This window comes from Bacillus rossius, chromosome 1, assembly GCF_032445375.1.
Source record: "Bacillus rossius redtenbacheri isolate Brsri chromosome 1, Brsri_v3, whole genome shotgun sequence".
NCBI lineage: Eukaryota > Metazoa > Arthropoda > Insecta > Phasmatodea > Bacillidae > Bacillus > Bacillus rossius.
Window position 1 is genome coordinate 298,432,074 of NC_086330.1, and position 22,146 is coordinate 298,454,219.

Here is a 22,146-nt window from a genome sequence, read left to right on the forward strand (position 1 = left end):
TAAACCCATTTACAAATTAACTTTTATACTACAATATACTGTGAAAATATCTGCGACCTTGAAACGACATAAATACCAATACCTAATTAAACCAAACAAACGAACTTTAGTACGACACTAATGCTGAGACATAAGGTAGCAAACGGTGATAATAAATTTTAGCCAATATTAAACACAATAAATTACTGTAAGAAGGACGGTGTAGATATAGAACGAGAAGAAAAGAAACTGAAACGGTTCGTAATCAAGTGACTGGTATCTGGCGCGGCGCGTGCCCCGCGTGTCCACTTGACAGCTCCCCTCCCGCCGCGGCTCCACTCTCGCCCCGTCAAGTCGCTCTTGCGACACAAGCACATTTCACCCATAACTGTATGGTGTTATGCAAACACAGGTCAACCCACCAACACGTATATTTGAGTAAATTGAGTTCAAAGTTGAACCCTATCTCTCAAATCATGAACAAATGGCTAGACATTTTTAACTTCATTATCTCAAAGTATGGACATAGTACAACACCTTACACGTGGTTTCAAAGTGAATGTCAATATGTCACAAACAGAGGGCATGAAAAAAGAGGGTTGACTGGTTTTTGCTTAACATCATTATAGGTATCATGAATTATGGAAATATTTTAAGCCACCACTGCACGTTTTATTATAATAATGTATTGTGGAACTTAAAATGTAATACACTTGCATGCCATAAAAAATTAAATTACTGACTATAATAATAAAAAATACATGTTACATCTTGTAATAATGACGTAGTCTTTCAAACACATACATTAACAAAGGAAAGTCAACAATGTTTAAAAGATTGTTATGGGTAAACATTTTAATGAAAATGAAAACTCCTAACCAAAACAGGAAAATATGCTACATGTCAAAAAGTATATCATGAGGAAGTCTTGGAAATTACTATGCAGACGTAGACATTTCTGCATCCCCACTATCATCACCATAACCAATGCTCATGTCTTGCCAAAACCTTCAATGTCATCAACAAAGTTTCCTTGTTGTACATTCTTCAAGAAGTTATAAAAACTCTGAGCATCTTTTGGAACTAATTTGAGAACATCTTTCAAATCCTTAATCTTTTCTTTTGACAACTCCTTTCCATTTGGCCACAAATGATGCAATTGTACATCCTTCAATGATGCCCTTCGTCCTTTCCTATTGTTCGTGATATCTACTTTTTGTGAATCTTCCTGAGCTATGCTTTGTTTCATGAACAGCATAGTTGGTTCATCTTTCTTCAAATGGATTTCATGGGTAGAAAGCCAACTTACTTTCTATTTACATCAATCTTACGATTAGTGATGACAGCTTCCAAAGTGCTTACTGAATACATGTCATCAGTTCCCACTCTGTTGACAGTGAACTTTTTCTTCTTTCTACAGGATTTCATGACATTTATGTAGTCAGTATCTGTATACAGTCGTTGTTGTATTTTAAGAGTACATTTCATATCTCCGAATTCTGAGTCGTTTGGTAGGAAACTATGGCCCGACAGCAAGAATCGCATTGTGATAGATTCCAATGATACATGATTCTGTAGTGTATAGATACGCAGAAGTGCAAGCCTTATGCTACGATTCTGTCCTTCACACGAGTCACACCATAGAATAAGTTTCTTCGTAGGTAACTGAATGTTTTCTTTTATGTATTTCATAAGGCACGATCCTATCTCCTGTGTCCCACGACCAGCTTCATGTTCCAGCCATACATTTAATATTCATTTCCCTGTGCTCCCTACATGAATGCCAAGATTGTATCCATTGAGCTGACGATTGTAATATAAAATATTTGTTGGCAACTTTGGGAGTGGATGGGTTTACTGCAGGTCGAAAGTTAAGGTTTCGACTTCTTTACTGGTCTGTGTTACTTTTAAGTTTTTGTTCATTTCACATCTTAAATCTTTTGCTGCTTGTAAATGGGCTTCATGTAGTCTATTCAGGTCAAGTAAGTCATCACCTTCATAGGTTTTACTAAGTGCCAAGTATGTATCACACTTCAGACATGTATCTTTATTCGGCGATTTAAATCTTAAATTAAATTTGCTGTAGAATAAGAAATTATATGATGACAGACATACTGGATCATTACATTTACTTTTGTACAATTCACACATTGTACTCAGATTTAAGTCCTCATTAAGAAACTTGGCATCAGTGTCAGCTCGAAAATAATGAGAAACATATCTGGGAAAGGAGTCAATATGCCGTACAACTTCCTTGACTTTCTCTTCGGAATTCTTATTCTTACCACTACTCTTTGTACCCCTTAAATCTGAAATAACGTCCTTTTCTTTCTTTTTTGCAAGGCTACATCAACACGGTTTTGGTTTATTTGTATGGTTTTTAGAAATGCCATTTTGCACACTTCAGTTTTACCAAAAATATATTTTCTTGTTTTCGACCTCTTTGACGTTTTATTTTTCGTGTAGGTTCGTTTCTTTTTGACTTCGGTAACATACATATAATAATAACACATCGACCACAAAATGACCCCGCTTTCCAGAACTGACTGAAGGCCCTTCTGCGTTCTTCAACAGATATAATATGTGTGCATTTTCATTTGCAACAACAGTGAAACACAGAATAAAATTCTTTAGTAGCAACTTCCTTATCTCTACAATTGAAATGTTTTCCGTTCTTATTAGATCGTTTGTTTCTGTCTTTTCTTGACTGGTTGGTATGCTTTCGTTTCCTTCCACGTGATGGTCGGCCTTCCGAGAGCCGATATTCATTATCTGTGGTCCTTCTATCTGATTCAGCTGGAACAAAATCAGAACTTGAAGATTCAAGAGCTTCTGTATTAGAACTAATCATTTCTGTGTTTTACCCCATTGTCTTTTCCTCTAGTTCCTATAATCACCATATTCTCCATGTCCTCAACCACTATTTCTTTATCCTGCTCATTACCAGGACCTGAATTTATTTCTACTGTATGTTTTCCCTGTCCATCTAACACTGACTGTCCAACGTTTGGTCCCATAAATTCTCCATCTCTCACATTCACTTTCGGATGTTCACATGTTTCCAGAAGCTGTAATGCTTGCTGCACCATGTCCGATGTCTGTTGATTTTCTGTATCAGAACTGAAATCCTGGCTAATGTTTATCCCATTGACGTTTCCTTTAGTTCCTATAATCAGCATATCCTATGTGTCCTCAACTGCTATTCCTTTAACCTGCTCATTAGTAGTTCCTGGATTTTCTTTTAAAGTGTGTTGTCCCTGTGCATCTAACACTGACGTTCCACCTTTTGGCACCATAAGTTCTTTATCTCTCACTTTCACTTTCAGATGTTCACTTGTTTCCAGAAGCTGTAAAGCCTGCTCCACCATGTATTGTCCCCTTGACATCTGAAATGAAATACAGTTCCCATTACAAATCATTTTTATAATTATTACCAACCAATTCAGTGCATACCAAAATAGTAAATATATTATTCTGTTATAGGTTTATCTGGAGAGCGTAGCAGATGTAATATAGTACAAGCAGTCTTAAAGTTAAAGGTGTGAAAGAAGAAGACTGCCTGTATTAGGTTTTTACATCGTGGAGATGTGTTGTTTTGAATTCGCAACATAAGAACGATAAATGTTTTATTTCATAAACTATTATAAGTACTGTATATATTTAGTTCGACTGAAATATAGAAATATTTTGTAAACAGTTGAACTTAGTATATTACTCCAAAATATGTGTTTTGAAGGCAGTGACGGAAGGTGTTAATATAACCGAAAACTGTATTTTTCTTGCGACGATTTTGCTATGCAACGATTTTTTAATTTAAGCAGCAATAGTGGTTTTACAAATGGACTCGTGTCATTACGTATGTAAATATAATTATGCCAATATGAGTTAAACCACAAACACAATGGATACGACATTATGTAAAAACGAGTTAAGCCACTATCACTTACAATATATTGTTATTACACCAAAAGTTTACTTTTAATTTATAATAAAACATTGCACCACTGGTAGCGCAGAAAAGCTACATTATGCACATTGAGTCATTAAACCATGCACAGCCTTCACGTCTTCAAGTGCTTATGATAAAGACTTAACCTAGAACATCACATGTACGTTTTGTGAAAGTTCCTACCTTTGACTAATCAGCTATCACCACAACACAATTAAATATAAACACTGCGATGTATTAGTAATTACTACAACCACCGTTATCCGATAATGGTGTTGTAAAATTTGCGTAAATGGGTTGAATGATTTTCATTTACCAGCAAACAACACTTCACTTGCACAAGCGTGAGTAAGAGGGTTAACTGGTTTTTGCTTTATTACACAATGGCCGGTATCATGGCAGTGGGTTGACACTTGCGCCACTAGATGGCATATTAATACAGAATGTTGCTTAAATCATTTTTGCTTCTTAAAGTATGGCATTTTCTCAACCTAGCTATGTCAATAACTCTTTTTTTTCACTTTTGTGGTTTAACTCCTTTTTGCATAACGCCATCCAACTATGTATGTAGTTGCAAAACTACATTGACTGACACAGACTCCAAAAATAACAATAATTGTAACTTCATTATATTATCGTAATAATTTGATTGACTTTTAAGTAGACTAATATTTTTTTAATCATTTTACTTAGGAGAACTCTAAGAAATATTTTGATTATTGTTTGTTATTCATAGGTATATGTTGAGTTAGATTTGAAGTGGGTAGGTACCTACCTACCTTCTTGCGTGGTAAACACATAGAACGTACCTACATATTGATGAATAGAAAAAGTTGATTATTAAGTTGTAGAAGAATACGCATTTATTTTTTTTACTTTTTAGTGTATATTATCTTGTTTTGGAATAGTTTTTTAAGTCGGTTTTTTTGTTAAAATTTTAGTTTATTTGTCATTTTTTTAGTTAGGTACACATATACAAAGCATCTCTTGTCATCTCTCTATATATTTTTGTGTGTGTCTATCTATAAATCTCACTGTATATAATATATGTATTTATATATATATTGGGTAAAACGTGAGTATAGACTAAATAAATTTTTTAATAGTTTGATTTACTACTGATATTTACATCACTAATTAAATCATCACATGTAATTTCTGTTTGCAAATCACTCGCACTTGAAAATGTCTGTTCATGAAACACTAAATATCTTTCCAGTCCACAGTTCGCACCCCTCACTGGAGCTAGGCTGAACAGAGTTTCGTCCCTTACCTCGTACCTGTCTGACCACACAGTCTCGCGCCACTCGATTCCGTCGCTCCGCGTCACGCCGCTCTCGAAAGGGTATCTCACTCTCTTCGCCGATGTCGCACTTCCCTTCACTCGCCCGTGGGAAATCTCTGAACTCCCGCGGAGGCCGGCGTCGCCGATTTTATACTCTTGGCAGTCATTCTGTAACCGACTGGAATGGTTGTGGCGTGTCGCGTCATCCCGGACTGACCCGACGCTCGAAGCATCCAGAATAACGACGCTTATTCACGCCACTGCACGCGGGATTCCCAGGCTGCCAGGGGATAGATAACAGCGTCGAGGAAGGAGAGCGCAGGGTAAAGGGGGTGGAGAGGCTAGGCCGCTGTAATCTTCGAAGTAATACACGCGTGACGTCAGTGGCCGTGCGGGGCTGCCAGGCACCTGGCGTGCGTCGCACCAATGCCTCCTACGTTTATAACACTGCCCCTTCCTTAAACCTGTTTGTCCCGAACAGGTAACACATCTCTTCGGGCATATTCTCTCAATCTGTCCAAATGTATCACTTCCATTCGTCCTCTCTTTCCCCTCTGGATTCGATAGACCACATCATTTATCCAATTCGGCACTTCATGTGTACCTTTTCATACCGCTTGCAGCTTAGGGAACCTTCCCTTCAATCGCAGTGGGTTGTACAGCCACACCAAATCGCCTTCCTGATTACCAGTCGTGTTAGCCTTTAGGACATACCTCATCTTCATTCGGGTTGTCGCTAATCGGAGGTTCTTACGAGCTTGATTGTGTGTGAGTGCTATGCGCTCCTCCAAGTGGTGCTGGTCGGCTCTTGGCGAGGACGATCGAACTTGATGTTATAGGGCAGCCTCAAATCCTGTCCAAACACAATACTCGCAGAGGTCTGTCCGGTGTAGTCATGGATGTCAGCCCTATCTGCCATCAGGAATAACTGGATATGTTGTTCTCAATCCTGTATATTTCAGCCACAACCTTGTCAAGGTGTTCCTCGAGAGTTCTGTTGAACCTCTCCACCATGCCATCGGACTGAGAGTGTAAGGCTGTTGTCCTGGTTTTATTTATTCCCAACAAACGACACACCTCCTGAAACACTGTCAACTCGAAATTGCGGCCTTGCCCCCCCCCCCCCCCTAATGCCAAGGAATATTAATATGCCAACCATTAACCAGTATTACGTCATGAATGCCATCTTAGATTCGCCATTTACTTTTAGTCTACTAGAGTTCGCTGCACCCATATTGGTTTGATTTTTACCCGCTAGAGTACAGTAGTGCCAGTCATCAGACTGTCGTAGCATTCACTATCATATCGACCATTTTGGCCACCATATTGAAAATCTGTAATAATTGTTAATTTATAAATTCGGTAAAATTCCCAAAAGTTATCAATAAATTATTTAATAATATACTGATTAATTGAATCGATTTTAGTACCGGCTAGATCATTGGCTGATGTGAAATGGTAATTTTAGCATAAAACTACTTATTTGATTAAATGTGGTGTAAAGACCTAAAATATTCCTAATTTCCCCATCTACTAGACGACATTAAACAATTGATGTTATGTCGGTGTTTATAGTTGAGATATGTTAATCATATTTATATATGCGTAACTATAAAAATTTGTGTTATGCATATGCATACTCTACAATGTTTTTTTCATAGACCACGATTTTGTCCTATGTTGCTTTTCTCCACAGAAAGACTACTTTTAGTCTTCTCTGTATGCTTCTAGTTATTCTTGAGACAGCAATCCTACATGGAATTTTATTTTATCGGACTTGAGATTTATTGAGGAGTTGTATTTTGGTTGGTAAGTTCCTGTTACCAAATCAGCACTTATATTTTTGTTATGTGGAATTGAAACAAAAATATTCTTTACTCAGTCGATTACTATGGCTTAAAACTGTGAGAAACACTATCATTTAGGACAATTCCGATTCCCCTTGAGGTCTAGCGAAGGCTCCTTGCGACCGTGAGAGAGAGCATCTCACATCACACAATAAAATATCTATTTATGTATTTACTTCAACACAACATGTTGTGGCATCTGTTGGCAAGAATAGGAACTACTTGTAACATACGTTTTTCATGAGAAAAATTAACTCTCGCTGACGAAATATTTCAATGTGCACATATAAGAGCTGTATTAATATCGAAAAAGTTTCTAAAATGAGAGTTTTCGACGTTGGTTGGATAATTCTGTGTTTAATTTTTGAAAGAAGATTATGATGATATATCAAGAACATTTAGATTGGTTCCAGAAGTATTAGTATTGCCATCGACACCATATACGTGTTGGTGCGGTGGCATTTCGTTCACTAAAACCAACAATGCTCGACGTCATGAGAAAGGCAAATGTGCAAAAAGCCCTTTGCGTAAAATACTAAGTTGTGGTAAGAACGGCTCTCAGTTTGGACGAAGTGATAATTAAAAAAAAACACATAAAGGCTTACGAAGGTACACTATTTTCGTCTTCTGAGAAAAAGTCAGCGTTTGGGCCGAACGTATGTGGAATTGGAATAAACCATCACTTTTGGACATCTGTAACTGCAATATTGAAAGTTATTAAGATTCCACAATCGAAGAAATGGAAAAAAGATATCTTATTACAGGACGAAAATGTTGACGAGTTCCCTAAATTGAAACATGAAGGAATTGACCTTCTTACAGAATTCACTGATGTATTTTCTGTTACGCAAATTAAAGGATTATATAATAATACTAGAAACCATGACAACAGTTCCACAGAAATTTATAACAATATAGAATAATTTTAAACTGGCAATATAGAAGACTGTGGTAATGCTCTGAGACAAACAATGTGGAAACGAAGTGAAAAAATGATTGGAAATGTCAGTGCTCATGGAAATGATGATGATGATGATGATGATAGCTACGATGATGACGATAGTGATCTTGAGGCTGGCAATAAAACATAATACTATAGAGATTTCCTGAATATTGACAGTAAAGTTGAAAATAAGATGGAAGCAACAAAAGAGGAGACATATTACACATCGAGGGACGATCCAAGTGATTATTTGACAGGCTAAAACCGATTGATTGCTTTTCTATTTGCAGGAGACTATTCTTGTTCAGATTAGAAAGCCTCCATACTTGAAGACCTGTGACAAGCGGAATTCATGGCATATAAACTTCGATTTGTTTGATCTGCTGTATATATTTTAGCTAAATTTATAAAAAACTCAAGATAAAATAAATATTACTTTTTAATAACATTCTTACAAAGCTAAATTAAAGTTTGTTTTGTTTGTTTTGTTGTTTTTTTTGTCTAATGTGACCAAGGAGTACATGAAACATTCGTATCCTGCTGTTCATATATTACCGTATCCTATCTATTGTATTGTCGTATTGTGTTTATCTTATCCTATTGTAGACTATCTTATCCTATCGCATCTTGCTGATTGTATCATACTGTATCCTTTCGTATCCTGCCGATCGTATCCTACCTTATCCTACCTTATCCTATCATAGCCTGTCAATCATATCCTATCGTATCCTGTCAAGCATATCCTAGTGTATCCTAATGTATGCTTCCGATCGTATCCAATCGTATTCTACTAATAATATTCTACCAATAGTATCCTATCGTATCTTACTAATCGTATCCTACCTTATTTAAACATATCCGGTAATTTGTATCCTATCATATCCTGCCGATCGTATCATACCATATACTATAATCGTTTCCAATAGTATACTGCCAATCGTATCCTATCGTATTTTGCCGTATCGTAATGTATCATAATGTATCCTGCCCATCGTATCCTAACGTATCATTTTGTATACTGTTGATCGTGTCCTACCGTATTCTTCGTATCCTGATAATTTTATCCTATAGTATCCTGTTGATCGTATCCTACTGTAGCCTACCGATCGTATCCTATAACCATATCATTTCTTATTCAGCCAATCGTATCATATTGTAACCTACCGAATCATACTGACTGTGAGTTGATTTTTGTGTCCAAACGCATGTTCTTTATTTAAATATGCTAAGTCAAGTCTGTAGTTAAAAATGAAGATTTAATGGATCAGCATCTCTTGGTATTTAAATAAGCATAAAACACATTTTAGGAATACTTGGTTCTATAGTAAATGTAAAACGTTCTTAGATTGTTGGTCAATATGCTTGTAATATGTACTACTGAAGGTTTGGCAGTTCGGAGACTCTTGTTTTGTCTGCTTGAAATAAGTAATTGCTTGTTTAAAAGGTATGACAAGTAAAAAAAAGTTTCATATTTCGGATACACTTGGTCTATTCGCCTGACATTTCACATGACCTGATTTAAAGGTATTTCAATTGTCGACGAAGAAGGCCTCGTGGATCGGAGACACTTGGCCCAGTAATCATTAAGATGAACTAAATACCGCCTCCATATTAAGCATAGCTGTATTGTGTAATATATTTATTAAATCGAACAGTTGTCTTGTATATTAATTTTTCGCTGTGAAACTGATTTATGAATTTGACAAAATATAATAAAAAATATTTTAAATTTTAATGACACTTATAACAGACAAATTAAGAAACCAAGAATGGCAACCGATTGAATTATAAAAATTTATTTATAGCTAATATTTTTAATGATTTTTAGAATTTTACTCTATTTTTATATAAATAATTACAGATGGCGGCTAATATGTCATCAGCGGGTTATTGTCGGCTGGTAGATGGGAATTTAAGCAGCTCAGACGTTTCACCATATTTAATTAAATAAGTTTTTATGCTAAAACTACCTTTTTCATATCAGCCAAGGAGATAACGAAGTACTAAAATCGATTCAATTAATCAACTTATTATTAAATAAAATTATTTATTATTATTTGGGAATCTTACCGAAATGCTAGGTTGATAATTACAGATTTTAAATATGGTGGCCAAAATAATTGACATGATGGTGAATGCTACGACAGTCTGATGATTGGCACTACTGCGGGTAAAAATTAATGACCGCAGCGAACTCTAACAGGCTTAAAGTAAATGGTGAATTCAAGATGGCATTCTTGATGTAATACTGGTTGGTGTATGGTTATATATTCCTTGGCATTAGTGGTGGGGTGTCAGTCTGCTGATAGCCTCCATGGAGGTAGGATCGGTCACCATTTTTAAGCGAATGACCTCATCGGTTTCAAACCGAAACATCCAAGGGCCTTGACGTAAGTGGTTTTTAATTAACATTTTACTTAAATTGTAATAAAATAGTTTTTCAATTTTATATACTTTTCCGAATTTGTTTTGGATAATAATTATGGATTTTAAATTTGGTGGAATTGATGTCGTAATTAAAAACTGGAATTTAAGAATGCGTACAGTTCTAGAATCAAATATGACGGACGTGACGTCATGATTGAAATAGGTGGAATCCAAGATGGCATAATCCAAAATTGCGGCCGTGAAATTATCCAAATGGTCAATGTCATGACCTCAGAGGATTGATTTTTGCAATTTTATGGAATTTAATCTTGTTGTTGTTGTTGTTGTTGTTGTTGTTGTTGTTGTTAAGGGCAAAAACATTTTGGGGAAAATAGAATTTCGAATATTATGAATTTTTAGTGGGAAATTTTCTCTCAAAAATGAAAATTGTTGAAATTTAAGTTTTTTTAAATATTTTTTCTAAGAAAAACTTTATATTTTGAGTCATTTTATGCTAATTTTGAAGTTCGAAATCATCTAAGATGGCCGCAGTGACGTCACAATCCCAGGTGGCCGATACCGACACCAACACAACTTCGACTCCAGGGCTCAAACCAACTTTATATACTACTGTATACAATTTTATTTAATTTTGTGACTGAAATCCTAAAATGTAGCAAATTTATGACAGAGCCAAATTACAAATTGTTAATTCTAAAAATTTAATCACATGGACACTGCCCTTTAAGTTTTTGAAACCTTTAAATAAGGAACTATTATATTGTGACGGGGCTCCGTCAGACGTCCCGCGTACACCTATACACATAACAATAAATAACTTATAACATTTGGGGGGTGGTAGCTGTTGGTAAGCATGGTACTCGAGATCAAGTCTTCTCCCTATACAGGAAGTGTAGGGTATAATTTATGTACTGAAAAGAAACATGATTAGTTCATTCAAGCACAGATTTTATTCACTAGGATAATAAAAAAAATAATAATAATCAACCAAATATTTGATTAACAAATTAATAATAAAGCATTTTACAATGGGATGGGATTAACGAATAAATAAATACATTAAATACACATTAAAGTGACGTCAGCCGGCAAACAATTATCTCTACAACATGGCGGTTCTCTCGTAGTCACAGCTACGCGGAAGGATAGTATACTTCCCAGTTACCACTACCTGCATGCTTATAACCAGACGTCGATTTTTCCCAAAACCAAATAATAAATAATAGAGGTGGAATACTACATTATTACTTAAAAGATTAAGACGAAGATCGTCCAAGAAATGATTGTGGCGAACGAGCCATGGCCAACCACTTACCCTTCTGACTTGAGGCGAAGCAAAGTTGTTTCAAACCGACGTGGACTCGGCTTCCAGAGAGGTCCCCAGGCAAAAAGCCTCGGCCCCTCCCTGGAAGGAGGTTTTAACTACAAAACTAGGCCATGCCGGAAAAACCAAAAAAAAACACACGAACACCGGGAAAACTTATCCACAAGGCAACTCGCGGTCCCCTCCCTTCCCACAAGGAAAAAAAATGAAAAACAAGTGAAGTCAGCTATTCCTTCCGCGCAGGCGCGCACGAGTTTCCCCCTCTCCCTCTTGCGCTGCTCGATTGTTATTTTTCCGTCTACGTTTCCAAACTCGGACGCAAGATGGCATCACTAATCAGGACAGAGTCCTCGAAACGCGTACTCAAAAGCCTCGCGCGACAAACAAGAGACTAGCGTAGCGTAGCAGGTTTTTCTGGAACGGCGTGTTGCAACCTCTCAGCGGGCCCTGGCCAGCAACCCGCGAGAATTAGCTAACCACGCAGCCTCGCAAAAGCCCGCGGTGCCTGTAAACTAATGTCGCAGCAACCTATATTCCCATACCCGCGTGTCGAAATCAACCGGCCGAGCCTGGAAACGTGCACGTACACCAACACGTAAACCTGACGAGAAACAAAATTACAATAAAATTTAAGAAAAAAAAGTAATGAAATTTTCAGACCGTGACATTACCCCGGTCTACAAGGGCTTGTGCCCCACAAGCCATAAAAATTCCTAACAATGAATAAGACCAAGGGGCAAAAATTTATAAGTTAAATGCCTACTCGACCAAGACAGCGCACGAAGGTTAGGTTTTACCACAACAATTACATTCAAAGTCTAAACTGAAAAAGTTAAACCAATACAAAATACAAAATAGCCCAGGAAACAATTCTTTCCTGTAAGAATCGATGGTGGCTGGCACATCGTAAAACTACTCGTACGACATACAACTAGGAGAGGCATGAACCGTGGACAGATCAGCCCTAGTTGAAGCTGGAGAGAAGAGACCTTGAAGTGTGATCTGCAGCTCACACCCAGGATCCAGCCTTCAGAGCAGTTCTGCCCTCAGCCTGCCTTCCTCGCAGCATGTCATCGGGGATGTCTCCCCAGTGAAACTGAACAAAAATTTCAACACCAGTATCAAAATCTCACCAAAGAACATACACGACACTGTCAAGCCTATTTAAACAAGTTAATTAGGGGGGGGGGGGTTATTCTTAACGTCATATCAAAACATTATGTTAATACAAGGTTGATAACAAAAAAAAGAGAAGTTAATTATTCCATTAAGTAAAGCTGTGAAGTGACCCTATTGAATAATTAGCAAACAATGTTCACATTTTATAAAGTGACTGATTAACACAAAAAGATCCACCCTACATTTACTCTTTATCAGTTCCATAAACAGCATAACTAACCAAGGATGAGTCCAGGGGCATGTTATTCTCCAACAACAACAACAAAGATGATCATAAATATGTCAATAAAATGAAACAAACACAGCTAAAGTAAAATGGGAGCTTGGCCTCCAAGAAAAACAAAGGAATGGACTATACAAGTCAGGAAAACAAAGGATAAACATCAGGGAAGGAACCTGAAATGTCCATAGGATTAGGTGAAGTCCAAGATCTTCATAACACGCCTCTGCAGCTACTAGCTACAGAACAGAAAAAAAAATAGCATTGTCACTGGTTGGCCGAGAGTAACTGATTTCTTCGTTCGGCCCAAGTCGACGAAAACGAGCCCCACGCTGATCCGTTTCTTCATTCTTTTTAGACAGAAAGTTCGCATACACACAGCAACCAATTTGGGAAGGGGCTTCCACCGTATAACTCCTCATGAGTTATAAGCAGCCCACCACACAACAGGGGAGGAAACAGTAGTCCATCTCCCACACAAGTTCAATGGCTGCACAACACATGGTCCTCAGTCAGGAGGACATACATGGCGAAGGAAAGTTCTTCACATAACTTACGTAACGTAATCGTTGAAGTCTCTGGATGTGTTACATCGATGCACTGTCTCTTCTTCAAGAAAGAAAAAGAAAACATAAACACTTGTTGCTAACAACTCTGCCTCACTTGAGTCTGTGGAAAAAGGAATTACACTGTCTTCAGAGGCACGAGTGCACACAGGTTCGGACAGGGGAGGGGATAGACCAGGAACAAGGTATCCCTACCCAGGTTAAATCAAAGGCGAGCGTAGACAAATAAATTTAAAAAAAAATTAACCCTAGATTAATAATTGCTTGGACCCCTAGATTCATCCTCGATTGTCGTCTCTTTTTTTTTTTTTATTCTTTAAGCAAAAAGTAAAACCTCTGAACTGAACAGTTAATTACAAAAACATTATAAATCCTAACCACAAAAGTGTTTAACAACTATGTGCCCTTGATGGGGAAAACAAATCAAACATAAACATCAGTTCTATAAAATTAATCACACAGGGTGAGGTAGACATGAAATTCCTCACCTGACTCACTAACCAACTTAGATTTTAATCGACAATTCTCAGAAAATTGATCACGTAAGTTAAAGGTTTCACTTGTAGTTGCAACATCAGTCTGTACAGTAGGTGAGATTTCCTCAGTTTTCCGTAATTTCCACTTGAGTGACAACCATTTCCATAGCAGAAAAAGAATCATACACATTATGACACCAAGTATAAATACAGTTATGCTTATCTCCATTGTTAACATGACATTTTCACTAAAAGCTGATACGCGGGGGAAGGTACCAATCCCCACTAGATAAGGGTTTCTTACAACAATTAGTAATAAAGTACCACCAATCACAAATAAAGAAATACTTTGTAAATGTTTTAACAAAAAGCTTACAACTTCCACCGGGTCTCGCAGCTGTAATTCGTCGGGCCTCGTAAAGGAACGTGAAACGACCAAATTCAAGTGAGGAATAACAGAAGGCCAATCCTCGTCTAAACAATCTTCTAATGAAGGAAAAACTGTGTGTGAAGATGCTGTTAAAGGTAAAATCTTTAATTTTTTTAATTTTGACCAAGCAGCTGGAATCACATGAATCATTTGGAATTTAGCTTTAGAAAGAAAATCACACGGATAAAGTTCATTAATTTTAAGCTCATCATTCATGTACAGGCGACAATCGCAAGGGACCTCAATGTCCACAGCGCCAGGTCGATCTGCAGCCGCTAAAAACAAGGTTTGGTTCTTATTCACTAAACATTGCACTTCTAGTTTACCAACAGGGTTAGTTAGAAAATACCGTTCAGGACCAGCTTGCGTAATCATGAGGTGGGTTCCCGAATGGCATCTGTAAGCACACAGTTCACCAAGTTTCTCTGCAGTCACTCCCTGAAACAAAGCTTTAGGACATAGAGAACTTCCCATGGCATCACCTGAAAATCTGGGCACAAAACATAAACTGTCTTCGAAGGGACGACAATCCAACAAATTTCTACCCTGAATGGTCACCAGTTGCTCATTATTTACGGCTAAAAAGTTTGGCTCGTGCTCCAAGTGGCAAGTGTTATTTTTCCAGCGGAAAGGTACCGCAACAAACTGAAATAATTTCCAATTGGAATTAACATGAACAATAGGTATCTTAAGTTTGACATACAAGTTCTCCTGATAAATGTGACAGCGACAAATAGGTAAATGAAAATACTTTTGTACTTGGTCAACACTAATAGTTAATCGATTCTAAACAAAGATGGGTATAGGTTAACTATTTGAAAAGCCTTAAAAAAAAATTATTAAACATACCCACAGGCAAAAACCTCATTACCAAAACTAAATAATTTTACCAATAATCTCATCAATCAAAATTTAAATTATTCTAACGATCTGACCTCTGGCACCTGGTTCACGAATGGCTCCAACCTAAAATCGATGACTAGCAACATGCTTCTAACTTTTTCAAAACAACAAAAGCCAATAGATGCCTAACATCCACCTCCTGTGGACACACATTGTGGGACTCTAACCCAACAACAACAAAAGAAAATTCTCAGTGGCAGGATTGGCTCGACCAATCCTCCCTGTGGTGCCAATTCCCTGGCCCACCACGTCTACCCAGTCACAACCAGGGCCTCCATGCCCTCACGCTACAGCCCATTCCTCCAGGGTCTGTACAACATTACTCCGTTAACTTCCTAAAATGGCATCTTCAACAAATAAATTTTATTAACACAAGAACCACTCAATCGAACCAGGGTCATAGTCAAAATCAACAATCAAAACAAGGCAAAAATTAGGTAAGTTACTTTTAACCATTATTTACTATTTAACTTGCTCTCTTAGAAAAAAAAAATAAACTCCAGAATCAACAATCATAAAATTAGACTGCCCAAAAAAAAATACTTTTCTTCATTCACTTAAAATCTACCTGTTATTAATAAACCATGAAAGCTGAAATAAAAATTGCATTAAACATCCTAGACAAAAATTTAACAAAAATTAATGAACAGGATAAGAAAAATAAAAATACTTTCACCTTAACATCTGATATGCTGTAGGCAGCAATCAGCTGGTGGTTCTCGACTGGTGGAAACGGCAACACCTCGCAACAACAGCTACTGGTGGTGCCATCAGATTCACTCTGATGTGCAATCAGCAGCACCATGCTCAGTCTTCTTAGTCGTCAGTCACAGGTCACGAGTGAACTGAATACTGTAACACTACTTTCACAAAACCCATAAGAATCAATCACAAACAAAACAACTCATTAAAAAAAAATTTCTCTGTATCACAAATCTAAATACAAATTTTCGTGTAAAAAAATAAATACTTTGAACTGTTATCTCTTGTGTCAATAAATGTATAAGGGGCACTGTAAAAAAAACTTATTTAAATTTTAATTATGTTGAGAGAACAAATTAAAACATTACATTCCAAGTATGATAAACAAAATAAATTCAAAAATACTCAATCATAACTGTCCCCACTCACTTAATTATTTAACTTCATTACTTAAAACACTTTACTCAGAAAACCAATTTTAAAAAAAATTAACTCACTTCCATTATCCTTAACACAATAAACTTTCTCATAAATTAATTCAATAAAATTTATTTTAATACGTAGGCAGGTACACTAACTCACTCTCCAACAATGATTCACATTTCACTACTTCCTAACTTTAAGAACAATTCCTTAACTTAACCCAGGGAATTTACCTCCAGAGCAACCAAAAATTTCGCTGTAGTGCCTATCTCCTATAGGCCCACTACACAACAGGGGACTCTAACCCCACAAACCAAATTAATTGAAGTGGTACCCTTATCCCGTACGGGATAGCCACTTCCGGTACTACCATGGGGAACTCCTGCCCCAACTACTAACAACACAGGGTTCTCCCGACCCTTAACCAGTAGCCAGCCCATCTTCTATGGGTCTGCGCTACCGTCCCTACTCTCCCAGGGACACCTCAAATTGTCCCAGCTCATCTCCTATGGCTGGACAATCACAACAACTCTCTCATCTCAAAGACTGTTCCCCTGGAGTTCATTCCCTTAACCTACACAAATAAACAAACCTCACACTATTCTCAGAGCTAATCCCTTCTAATGTGTACCTCCTATAATTCGAAAAGAAAAGTTCAAAAAAAAAAATTCTTATTATCAAAACAAAAATAATTATAATGACACATAAATAAATACTTTAAAATTAAGTTAACTCAAAAAAAAAAAAAACTTAGACGGTGTGGTGTAGTCAATGACGCACATAAAATTAATCATTAAAAAAAAAATAACTGTGAAACTCTTATCTGTCTGACGTCCAGCCGGCCGGTAAACACCGGGCCGGAACGATTCTTGCCGCGCCGTGCCGAGCCGTGTCGCGCCAGGCCGGAAACCGCTCAAGGTCAGCGCACAGCTGACCGTCGCGCCGCTCGTCACCGCTCCACGACACATGACTTTCCACGTCCGCAACAAGCACTGTCTATAACATTACTTAACACAAGTTTTAACATCGTTCCTAAACCAAAAACTCCACACAAACTCTTAGATTCTTAACCGAAATTTAATTATGATAATTTTCAAAATTAATTAATTAATCATTAAACCGGCATTAGAATTTACGTAATTAAAACTTAATAAAACCTAATAGGTGACCTGAACGACCCGATGACTGACTGACTGACTCACTGACTTAACTTAACTAAACCAAAAACTTTTTTACATTAAATTTAAACAGAACAACAGTAACATTACTAATAAAAATACGTGAAGCACAACGCAACACGTCCGCCGCGTGCTCCCACACGACCCTGCTTGCACTGCTCTATAATAAAACATTATTAAATTCGGAAGAACAAGAGAAGAGAGAAAAAAAAAATAAAGCACAAACAACCCTACAAGAGACTACCCGGCGCCTCCACCACTTGTGACGGGGCTCCGTCAGACGTCCCGCGTACACCTATACACATAACAATAAATAACTTATAACATTTGGGGGGTGGTAGCTGTTGGTAAGCATGGTACTCGAGATCAAGTCTTCTCCCTATACAGGAAGTGTAGGGTATAATTTATGTACTGAAAAGAAACATGATTAGTTCATTCAAGCACAGATTTTATTCACTAGGATAATAAAAAAAATAATAATAATCAACCAAATATTTGATTAACAAATTAATAATAAAGCATTTTACAATGGGATGGGATTAACGAATAAATAAATACATTAAATACACATTAAAGTGACGTCAGCCGGCAAACAATTATCTCTACAACATGGCGGTTCTCTCGTCGTCACAGCTACGCGGAAGGATAGTATACTTCCCAGTTACCACTACCTGCATGCTTATAACCAGACGTCGATTTTTCCCAAAACCAAATAATAAATAATAGAGGTGGAATACTACATTATTACTTAAAAGATTAAGACGAAGATCGTCCAAGAAATGATTGTGGCGAACGAGCCATGGCCAACCACTTACCCTTCTGACTTGAGGCGAAGCAAAGTTGTTTCAAACCGACGTGGACTCGGCTTCCAGAGAGGTCCCCAGGCAAAAAGCCTCGGCCCCTCCCTGGAAGGAGGTTTTAACTACAAAACTAGGCCATGCCGGAAAAACAAAAAAAAACACACGAACACCGGGAAAACTTATCCACAAGGCAACTCGCGGTCCCCTCCCTTCCCACAAGGAAAAAAAATGAAAAACAAGTGAAGTCAGCTATTCCTTCCGCGCAGGCGCGCACGAGTTTCCCCCTCTCCCTCTTGCGCTGCTCGATTGTTATTTTTCCGTCTACGTTTCCAAACTCGGACGCAAGATGGCATCACTAATCAGGACAGAGTCCTCGAAACGCGTACTCAAAAGCCTCGCGCGACAAACAAGAGACTAGCGTAGCGTAGCAGGTTTTTCTGGAACGGCGTGTTGCAACCTCTCAGCGGGCCCTGGCCAGCAACCCGCGAGAATTAGCTAACCACGCAGCCTCGCAAAAGCCCGCGGTGCCTGTAAACTAATGTCGCAGCAACCTATATTCCCATACCCGCGTGTCGAAATCAACCGGCCGAGCCTGGAAACGTGCACGTACACCAACACGTAAACCTGACGAGAAACAAAATTACAATAAAATTTAAGAAAAAAAAGTAATGAAATTTTCAGACCGTGACAATATTGATGAAACCAATAATAAAGATCCATGCGTAGTAAACAAAGTAATAATGTAGATCGTGAGGAAAACACGAACAATATAAGAGCGGTCTCACTCACCTGGTTGGTTATTTCAGTTTCTTTTCATTCTTACACATTTTCCCGTAAACTTGTGCCGATAGCTGTCTTGCCTTTAATATTAGGTCACAAATTTTCTCACCAAATATTTATTAAATGTTATTTCCTAGCTGTGAAAGGTAACACAAGTGACCATTTATTTTACTATGATCAATTGCGGGAATTTTAACCGCTGTTAAATTAGTAAGTATCAGAATAAACGCGAGAAAGTTTTCCTGAAATAATGCACATGAAAAACCATGGTTTTTATTTTTGTAGACCTAGCGAAATATTTCAAGTCTTGTCAATTTTACATACGATCATAGTTTTCTGTCTAACCGAATTAAATAGCATGTTTGAACAAATTTAATGATGATGAAGCAGATTCCTAGGTTTAGTGAATATTCGCTTCATGTGCAGGTTTACACCTATCTTGGCGGGCAGCCCAGTGCGCAAAAGAGCCGTCGTGATGAATTTTGGAGAAAATCCCCAGTGAATGAAATAAAAAATCGTCGTAAGGCTATGTCTCACACGGAAAGTTAATTGCTTGATTTTTTTTAGTTCCTTTCCTCTAAGAGCTATTTCTGTTCATTTTTACACGACACCACGCTTTTATTTGTTCTTTTGTCACTAATATTTTCAAAAAACATCCCCTTAAGCGATATGAAAAGTGTTCGTAATTACCATCACATGTGCGTTTTTGTTTTGCATCATTTACCTTACACTTACAGAATATATGTTGGAGATATTGTGGCAGAGCAAGGAAATTATCGTTTGTTTTTTATTTACAGAAATAATTTTAACTCTCTGTCTCACTCTTCGCGTTGGTTTTTTTTATCCTTTTTTTTTCCGTTACCTTTATCTAAGAGCTATTTCTAAAATTTTAACCAAATACCTCCCTTGCATTTGTTGTTCTGACACAAGTATTTTCAACAGACATTCACTTAGTATAATGGTGTAAAACGTCGGGTGAAATGTGATAATTACGAAGACTTTCGCCCCATTTACACCTATTTCTTACCACTCAAAGGATGTTTGTTGAAAATATTTTTGGAAGAGCAACAAATTAAAGGGAGGAATCAAGTTTATATATATAGACACACACACTAAACAGCCCTTAAATAAAAGTATGTAAGTACGGTAAGATAGAAAAGATCAGACTGGCGTGAGAGAGCGCGCCTTGGCAGATGCCTGGCCGCGCCTCCGCTATGAAGCGCTTCGCCGCGGATGCTTGACGGCCCCTCCCCTCATCAACCAACACCCCGCCACAGCCTGGCCCGGCGAGGGGCCGAGAATAATGCTGGCAGCCGCGCGGCGCTCGACCCAGATGGCGCGGCCTCATCTGCGCGTCTCCCGGCCCCGCGCGGCTGTTCCGGCTCGGACCTCCCCCCCCCCCCCCCCCCAATTACCCATTTGTCCCGTCATGCAACACTTCTTTGTTTATGTGTAAGATCTTAGCTCTCGGTACACGGCATGTGTAACCGCGGTGCTGTCATCTGTGGCGGATGGCGTGATTCAAAGGTACACAAAGCCAAAAGGAAACTTTGTAGCATTAACTATTGAATGAATTTTAACAAAATGGGCAGTATTTTGATAAGATGCCTTGCCGAAATTTAGGTGCAGAGCCGGGGTTTATTTTTTTTTTCAAATCTTTTATCGCTTTTATCGGAGCCGTTTCATTAAAAAATTTAAAATTTATGTCTGCTAATCAAAGATTCAATAGTCGACGTAGCTGCTCCGACAGCGAATTCTAGCGGCGGATGCGAAAACTACGTGTGATTCGCGTCAAGAAATTAAGTTGAAAACACAATTTTCGTGTATATTTATCACGCTCGACATTATTCTAAAAATTCTACGCTAAATTTCATGACCGAGTTACGTATTATAAGTTTATTTGCTACATGAAAACACGTGAGTATGCGTTACCGAGGTTAGATGTTACACATATCTGACCAGTACTGAAAGACTCGCTCACCTGTTTATATATATATATATATATATATATATATATATATATATATATATATATACGTATATCCTTTAGCGCTGGAGTACTACAGCACCACGAGCGCAACGTCAACTTAAAAATGTCGCGTTGTTGTGAGCATGCGATATTTTTAACAGCACGACCCACAAAAATAATAATTTAAAAATGTGTGTAAAATTTTTGTTGTCATTAATTACACACCAAACATATGCAAGCGATCAATTTCTGCAGATAAATAAGTTTAGTTAAAATTTAACGATCTTTCTTGGGAGGGGGAAGAACAAAATCACACATTTTAATGATTTTACAGATAAATTTAACAAACAAAACGAATAGTAATAGTGTTACCAATGCACCAGTCCAACCATCTATCTGAAATCATGTTCTGACGCTCAGTTAAGTAACCTCGCACACACATTGCGATTAAAAAATATATTTTTAAGATATATAAAGTTTTCCTTTGTGTTTTTAAACTTTGGTTCACGCCATCCGCCACAAATGACAGCACCTGGTTATTTCACATTTACGTTCCTTGACTTCAGTCGCATACAAAAAATTACTCCCACCAAATGCCGTGTACTGAAAGCTTGGATGTTATACATTAAAAATTCTGATCGGAATGTCTGTCGCGCCCGCGAATTCTTTCCACTTTAACGTCACGCGCTATTGTGGTTCCAGCACATGGCGTAACTTCTCGTCCATCGAGACGACTATGAATGGCGGTCTGGTGGGACGAGACTGCCACACAGGAGGAATGAACGTGCGGGGGAAACGAAAGTAC

General features: G+C 37.7%; 1 protein-coding gene across 1 annotated transcript in view; it reads left to right on the forward strand.

Annotated features, from left to right (window-relative positions):
* LOC134527801 (uncharacterized) overlaps nucleotides 1-22,146 on the forward strand; it is a 49,212-nt gene that overhangs the window by 23,907 nt on the left and 3,159 nt on the right. The window lies entirely within an intron of this gene.